General features: G+C 42.7%; 1 protein-coding gene across 2 annotated transcripts in view; it reads right to left on the bottom strand.

Annotated features, from left to right (window-relative positions):
- SERAC1 (serine active site containing 1) overlaps positions 1 to 2,635 on the bottom strand; it is a 54,391-nt gene extending 51,756 nt beyond the window's left edge. For both annotated transcript variants that reach the window (XM_019967643.2, XM_019967642.2), the window contains exon 1: positions 2,516 to 2,635. The gene's annotated coding sequence lies outside the window, so the exon portion shown is untranslated. The remainder of the gene's footprint in view (positions 1 to 2,515) is intronic.
- Between the last annotated feature and the right edge of the window lie 5,449 nt (positions 2,636 to 8,084).

Below are 8,084 nucleotides of genomic sequence, written 5' to 3' on the forward strand. Positions count from 1 at the left end.
ACTGATTACTGCAGTTTTATAATAAATCTTGGGGCTTTGCAGGTGGTGCTGGTGGTAAAGAACCTGCCTGCCAATGTAGGAGACATAAGAGACTCGGGTTCGATTACTAACTAGTTAGTAGTTAGTGATTCTGCTTCTGTAGACAAGCAGTAGTAATGATGGCATGATAACATGAATATCCCTGAATTGTACACTGTATGTGGTTAAAATGGTAAATTTTATGTGACACGTATTTAACGCAAAGAAACAAAAAAGAAATCTTTCCCAGAAACAACATAGCCGCCTATATTTTTTTCTAAGTATTTTTCAGGTGTGTCTTTCACACTTAGGTCTTCAGTCCATTTGGAAATTGCTGTTATAAATGATGTGAAGTAGGAATCCAATTTTGTCTTCAATCTATATGGATACCACATAGCTCAGCATCATTTACTGAATACACTGTGCTTCTGTACTACTACTTGGTGGTATACTTCCATATGTATATGAGCATGTTTCTAAGCTCTCTCTTCTGTTCCACGGGTTTACTTTCCTGTCCCTAAATCAAGACCAGTAATTAAGCCAGGAGTCTTGATTATTACGGTTTTATATTGTTTTGATACCTAGAAGGCAGAGAGTTTTTCTTCAAAATTGAGTTAGGAATTCCGGGTGCTCTGTCTTTTCATAGACATATTAGGTTCAACATGTGAAGCTCCATGAAAAACCATATTCCAATTTTAATTGGAATTTCAACAAATCCGTAGATTTGGAGAAAATGGACATCTTTAGAATACTGAGTCTTCCTACCCCAAGAATATGGTGAGTGAGTGATAGTCACTCAGTTGTGTCTGACTCTCTGCAACCCCATGGACTGTAGCCCGCCAAGGCTCCTTTGTCCATGGAATTCTCCAGGCAAGAATATTGGAGTGGGTTGCCATTTCCTTCTCCAATGAATATGGCATACGGCTGCATTTACTTGGGTCTTCTTTTATGTGTTTCAATAGAGCATTATAATTTTCTCCTTAAAGGACAATGTACCTTTAGTTTGATCTATTTCCAGATACCTTCAGTTTTCAATACTGTTATGAATAGCATCTTTTTATTATTAAAATTCCCAGTTATTGCTGGTGTGTAGAAGTTACTCTTTTATTCAGAAATCTGCTTGAATTGAAGGTCATTTTTGATGACCTCCTAACAAACAAAGCCCTTCCAGTTCTTCATTATCACATCCTATCAATTAACCTTCTAGTTATCTGATTTTTAGTGTCCTTTTCCCTGCCTATATTTAAGTTGCCAGCTCACATTGTAAGTTCAATGTCTAGAATAGGGTCTGACATATACTGCACAAAATGTTTGTTGAAAAAAATGGCGATTTTAAATCTAGATGATTTGGAAAAACAAGGGAAGAAAAGCAGATTTTGAAGTGATGGTGAAGTAAGGTCTAATTCAGGTTGGGAGGAATTCTTTAGAATTCTCACAGGTCATTAACATGCAGGCATCTGGCCACCACCTGGAGCACAAGCATAGAGGTTTGATGTGATGGAACTGATGAGACAGTGAAAGAGGAGAATGCATTCAAGAAGAAAAAAAAAAGAAAGAATATATTTAGGAACAACGAGAGTTGGGGCAGATTAGAGAGAGGGAGGGAACGAGCATGAGCAGCAGCATGGAAACCAACCGGACCGGAAAGATTTGAAGCAAAGAAAGAGGGAAATAAATAAAAGAGCCAGGTTCCTAAATCACATGAACACACAATTGGAGAAGTACAATTTCACCTAAGGAACAGAAAGCAAGAAACCTCATTTCTCGACTGGTAAAAAAACAATTAGAGCTCCAATACATTGTTGTTCAGTAGCTAAGTGGAGTCCGACTCTTTGCGACCCTATGGATTGCAGCATGCCAGGCCCTTTCTGTCTTCCACTATGTCCCCGAGTTTGCTCAAGTCATATCCATTAGGTTGGGTGATGTTATCTAACCATCTCATCCTCTGTTCCCCTTCTCCTCCTGCCCCCAGTCTTTCCCAGCATCAGGATCATTTCCAATGAGTGGACTCTTCCCATCAGGTGGCCAGAGTATTAGACTACAGATTCGGGAATCTGGGGAAGGAAGTAATTTTAGAACTCTCTGGGTCTTTCCTCCGGGCTCGGAGGACCCATTAGCATTCAATCTTATTCATCCTCTCGCGTCACAGCTATAGAAGCTGTGGTCTGAAAGGTTCCGATCTGAACTGCGGATACTTGTTTCCTCCTCATTTTCACCATCCTTCCTGTGGCCGACGGTACCGGCAGGTGCTCTCTGGGCCTGGGACTGGAATTAAGAGGAGGGTGGCGACCGGGAAAGCAGAGCTGGGTTGCCGAGGCGGGGAAACAGGCCCTCACCTCACGCCCAGCGCCGGGTCAGCGGGTCAGCCAGGGGCCGCGCGCCCTCCCTGGGGCGCCCCGGCCGCGCCGCGTCGCCGCCCGCCGCACGGCCCGCAGTGCCCGGCTTCGCCGAGGCCTGCATCCGCCCCCACCCACGAGCCCAGCCCTACCTTCCTTACCTGCCGGCGCACGGAGGCGGCTACAGTCCCCTGGCAGTTCACGCAGGAGCAAGTCCGCGGGGAACTCGCCCCAGCCCACCGCTACCAGTCCCCGCCCCTCCACCAGCAGCGGGCGACACGTGACCCCGCCCTCACCTCGCCCCGCCCCGCAAGAAGCCCCGCCCACGTCCCTCCTCTTCGCCGGCGCGCCCCACCCACGAGGCCGTCGCGGTCGCTATGACGTAGGAGGCGCATGCGAATTCGGTAGTCGGTGTCTAGGCGCTGCGGGATCCGTGGGTGGAAAGGTGCGTGGCGTCGGCCCTCGGAGCCATAGGGGAGCCTGGGGTGCGTGGAAGCTCTGTGGGTTTCCAAGAAAAAAGGAGGAGAGGGAAGAGTCCCAGAAACCTGTCTTTCAGGTTGCGGGGATACAGGGTTCTGTCCTGTCTCTTTCTGACGAGGCCGGGCGGCTGCCCCGCGGCAGTTGAACTGTGAATTTCTTTTGCAGGGGGGCATTGCCCAGCGCCCAAGTATGGAAGTTTAATAAGAGTTAATTTGGCGTGCGGTGAATGGGTTCCTTACCTTCGAGCGCACGTCATTGGGGTACATATTTTATTTGGCAATATAACACAAGATCTGGAGACTTGGATAGTTCTTTTTCTGCTGGTAGCTGCGACTTAAATCTTTTTGCTCCATCTCATCTGTAAAACGAGATGGTCGGAGCCCCCATATAATTTTTAAGGCCCCTTGCGAAGCTACCATTCTGTGACTCCTGTCTCCGAGAATTTTACTTTTTATTATACTTCTAGGTGGGAAAAAGAAATATTTTGAATAATGTACTTGTTCTAAACCTGGATTGGCCACATTGCTGTGGAGTTAGGCCCCATTACGCTTTCATTAGGATTGACTGGAGGTAGGTTTGTTTGCAAATAAGATTTGTGCATTGTTACTATCCCAAATAGACTCGTTTGAATTTTGTTAAAAGATCAGAATATCTGGATGTTTTCCTAATGTTAGCTCTATGTTTTCATAGACTTATATGTTTAGTCTTGGCATTTAATATTTTGCCTCTGTTCAGAAGTAAATCACCGAAGGATATTGAAGTTAATGCTTTTCTATTTTGTCACCTTAGGCTTTGTTAGCATTTTTAGGGTCATCAGCACCTTCTGACTGGGAAAAGATGGTCAACGTCTTGAAAGGAGTGCTTATAGAATGGTTAGTAGTTTTGATACTTATTAAGTTTTAAATCCGCACATTGAGTCTTGATTTGCATGTGTACTGTTTCCAAAATCCATTTTGTTTTGTTCTTAAGATCTGAATGAATCAAGTCTTTCAGCTTTCTCAACTTCATTTTTCTTGCTTAGTAACTAGTGGGACAAATTTTGTTGCTAAGTTTCTTCCTAGTGCCAGTTTTCAGCATCTCTGTTGAATTGATGTAATTGGCGTTATTTCCAACAAATTGTGGTCAGTGGCAGGCAGCATATATGTTAAATTAACCCTCTTTAGGGGAACAGTGCTTGTATTTTCAAGTCATCAGTGATTAACTAGAATTTTAGGGCCTGCCAAAGTCACACAAACTTTGGTCTTTAAAAAAGAGGAAAAAACAGGAGAGCCAGTTGGAGGTTTCTTAAACTAGGCACACATTCCAAAGGCGAAACTAAAAGCTGTGGGCAGAGTTAGCTCCTTAGAGCTAAAGTAGGGCTCAATTATCCCCAGTTTGAAAATCTGAACTGCTGGACCAGTCTTGCTCAGTCTCCACTTTTTTTTTTTTTTTTAAGCCCCACCAAATAATTCTGTTTCATCTGGGAATCCTGCCCTGATTGTCTGAAAATACTACTGTCTACATTTCTTTACCTCTAATGTGAGCCATCATATGGATGATGATACTGTTTCTGTGGTGGCAGCGTTCAGGGAGGAGCAAGACCAAACCCTCGGATATTCTGACATTTCAAGCAGCACCATCCAGTAGAAATATAACATGAGCCCCATATTTAGTCTTAAAGTTTCTAGTAGCCACACTGAAAAGTAAAATGAAACAAGTGCAATTTATTTAACTCAGTATAGCTGAAGTATTTCATCAGGTACAAAATCCTCAAAGTTCATACTAACACTTCAGGATTGTATTAAGTCTTTTTCCATGCTGCTGCTGCTAGGTTGCATCAGTCGTGTCCGACTCTGTGCGACCCCATAGACTGTAGCCCATTTCCATAGTAGAGCTTCAAAATCCACTGTCTTCTGTACTCTTATAGCTAGTCACAGGCTAGCCATATTTCAAGTGCTCAGTAGTGATGTGTGACTAGTGGGCTGCTTTATGGATAGTGCAGATTTAGCTTGAGTGGAGACCCCAAAGATAATTAAGAAAACAGCCAGTGAAGTGGAAGGGAACTTAAGGGAACGTTTCACGAAAGCAAGTAGGCTGTGTTAAGTGGTGGTGAGAGGTTGAGTAAGATGAAGACACTGGAGGTCATTGATTTTTTTTCTTTTTTTTTTTAATCAGAGCTCCAATAATTTAGTGGAAAGGTGGGATAGATACTTCAGAAAGGGGAAGGGAGGAAAGGAAGTGAGACTGTTTGTCTTGATAATGAACAAGTGAAGTCGCTCAGTTGTGTCTGACTCTCTGCAACCCCATGGACTGCAGCACCCCAGGCTCCCCCCTCCATGGGATTTCCCAGGCAAGAATACTGGAGTGGGTTGCCATTTCCTTTGCCAGGGGCTCTTCCTGACCCTGGGATGGAACCCAGTTCTCCCGCATTGCAGGCAGATTCTTTACCGTCTGAGCCACCTGGGAAGCAAAGGGATAGAGAAATGGGTTGGTCACAGAGGAAGGATTGGTTAAGATACTCTGCTGCTTGTTACTCTCACTATTTTAACGTGAGAGACTAGAATGTTTGGTGATGGAAGTAAATGCTAGAAATGAGGGAAACGTTCACTTGGGAAAGCCAAGGGATGGATCTAGATCCCAGAATTCCAAGCATACTGCGCGGTTGTCTTTTGGGAAACACTTCTGAGCTACTTGTTTTTTATTTTTCTTATTACTTTGTCATAGCTAATAAAAACATTTTTCTGGTTGGTCTTTTAATGTTATTTTTTTTAACACAGAGGATCCACACACACATTGTCAGCTGTTTTTCCCTTTTATTTTTTCCAATTCTTCCAAATTTAATCTTCCTTCTGGATTTGATTGGTATTTACCTCTCTCCTAGGGTCTTCATATTTTTCTTTTAATTAATATTTTGTATTTCATTCATCTGGAATTTATTGAGAGGAGGGGCAAATTAAATTAGCTGTCTTTTTTTTTTTTTTGGTCGATAGCTGAATAATTGTCCAACATTTATTTCCTTCCCTCATGATGTTTGATGGCTCTTTTATCACATCGTCTTTCTGTCCTTGCTACGCTCCCTAATCCCATCCCATATCCATTTTTTGTCATTCTTACCTATTCAAGAATAACCTGGGAATAATTTAGTTTGTTTCCAAAATAGTCCTTTTGGAATGATGGTTTGAATTGTATTACACACATGCGTATATATTTTTCAGTGATAGCTGGGAAGCATTTTAAAGAGCAAAACTTTGGGTGACTCATTAAAGTTTTGGTGGTAGGCTTTCAGTTTTAGCCCTAAGAACAGAGAGTGCAAGTTTGTAAGAGGAACTGAGGTACTTTTTCCTTACGGGGCAAGCTCCCACTGGTTTGCTTGTGACCAGCCTCGAAATTGTCCCTGGGCACTAGTGGCCTTCTGCCACCTTGTTTTTCCATGTATTGCCCAGACGACCAGCACCAGCACCATCTGGAGTTTGTTAGAAATGAAAATTTTCAGACCTCACCCCAAATCTCCTAAGTCAGAACTGTGCATACAAAAGGATTTTAACACAGTGCACTTAATCAGCTGAAGTTTGGTAATCAGTTTTGCAGTGGAGAATTGTCTTGCCCCAAGACTAGATTTTATTTTTCAGAGGGATGCTATCCTAGCAGGGGCTTCCCTGGTGGCTCAGTGGTAAAGAACCTGCCTGCCAGTGCAGGAAACCCAGCAGACCCGGCCGGGTTTGATCCCTGGGTCAGGAAGATCTGGAGTAGAAAATGGCAACCCACTCCAATGTTCTTGCCTGAAAAATTCCGTGGACAGAGGAGCCTGGCAGTCCATAGTTCATGGGGTCACAAGAGTCAGACACAACTTAATGACTAGGCAATAACAACTATCCTTGTAAAACTTAATTTTTCCCTTCATGGTGAAATCTGAAGTGTAGCCTGAACAATTTTTCAGAAGGGCAGCTGTCTTCCCAAAGATTGAGATCTTTCAAGAAGGCTCCAGATCTAAGCGATAATAGAGTCGTAAAGGGCATGGCCAGGGCCAGTGGCCCTCCTTCATGAGTAGGTGCACCTGTGGGGATGGTGGTACCTGAACGAGTCCTTCAGTCCCCTCATGTCTATACTTGATGCCAAAGGGAAGACTGTTGATAATACAACAGCAGCTGTATACTTCTGTTTATCATCTCATAATATTCATAGATGGTATGAAGCATTTAGGTGAATTGGAGTACAGATCTCCATTAAAAAAATAAACAGTGTATAACGTTGGCCATTTAGTCCCAACTGTCAGTGAATTGAAAAATTGAAAAGTACATGAATATAATAAGATTCTTTCTTCCCAACGCTTATCAATACCAGAGTCTAAAGATTTTCATATTTTTTTGTCAAAATGAGGTTGGTGGAAACTTCCTGTTTTTTGGGATCCACCTCTTGTCATTGACTGCCAGCCTCACACCAAGAGTTTCCCTAGTGGAGCCAACCACAGCAGTTACTGAAGCAAGCCGCATATGCTCAGCACATGTCTGCGTCCGATTCCAGGTGCTCGAGCAGACCTCTGGTGTGATACTTAATCACAGTTGGTTTGGCAAGGGCTTCAGCAAGGAAGATTTGTAGTACAGGTGCAAGTTCCAACCAGTTCACAGCACGAGAGCAAAGAATCTGGAGAAATAGGTAGTATTAGACCAGTCTTGTCCTTACACTTTTGGCTTCCAAACCTGCATTCTATTTGAAAAGCAAATCAGAACTAAGGCCAAGCCAGTCTAACCACTGTCCTATTCTTTCACAGTATTTGTAGTATCTTTTGTGAGCCTTTGCTTTGTATTCTTAGCAAGGCCACATTACATTCACTGAAGTTTCTTGGGCACCCAGAACAATGCCTGAGATATATATAGAGAGAGAGCTACTTAGTAAATATTTGTTTATTGAAAGAATTTTGGTAATAAAATTGAATCAAGGGGTATAATTTCACTTTAAATTCCAGATGATTAGTGTTCCTTTGGAGCTTGTATGCTACGACAGTGAACTAGAGTGGGTCTTGATAGATTGAATTCAAGTTTCAGTACAGAAAAGGTTTGTACAATAGGCCTCCTTTTTGGCAAGTTACATCAGAGTAGCTTTTTTTTTCTTTTAATTGGAGTACAGTTGATTTACAATGTTAATTTCAGGTTTATTGCAGAGTGATTTAGTTATACACAAAATTACTTTCTCTATGACCATATTAATTCATCAGAAAAAAATAAAACATCAGGATGACTGGTGATTTTGTACTAGGTGAAGTTAAGCTGAAAC

Source organism: Bos indicus, chromosome 9, assembly GCF_029378745.1.
Source record: "Bos indicus isolate NIAB-ARS_2022 breed Sahiwal x Tharparkar chromosome 9, NIAB-ARS_B.indTharparkar_mat_pri_1.0, whole genome shotgun sequence".
In the NCBI taxonomy this organism is placed as follows: domain Eukaryota; kingdom Metazoa; phylum Chordata; class Mammalia; order Artiodactyla; family Bovidae; genus Bos; species Bos indicus.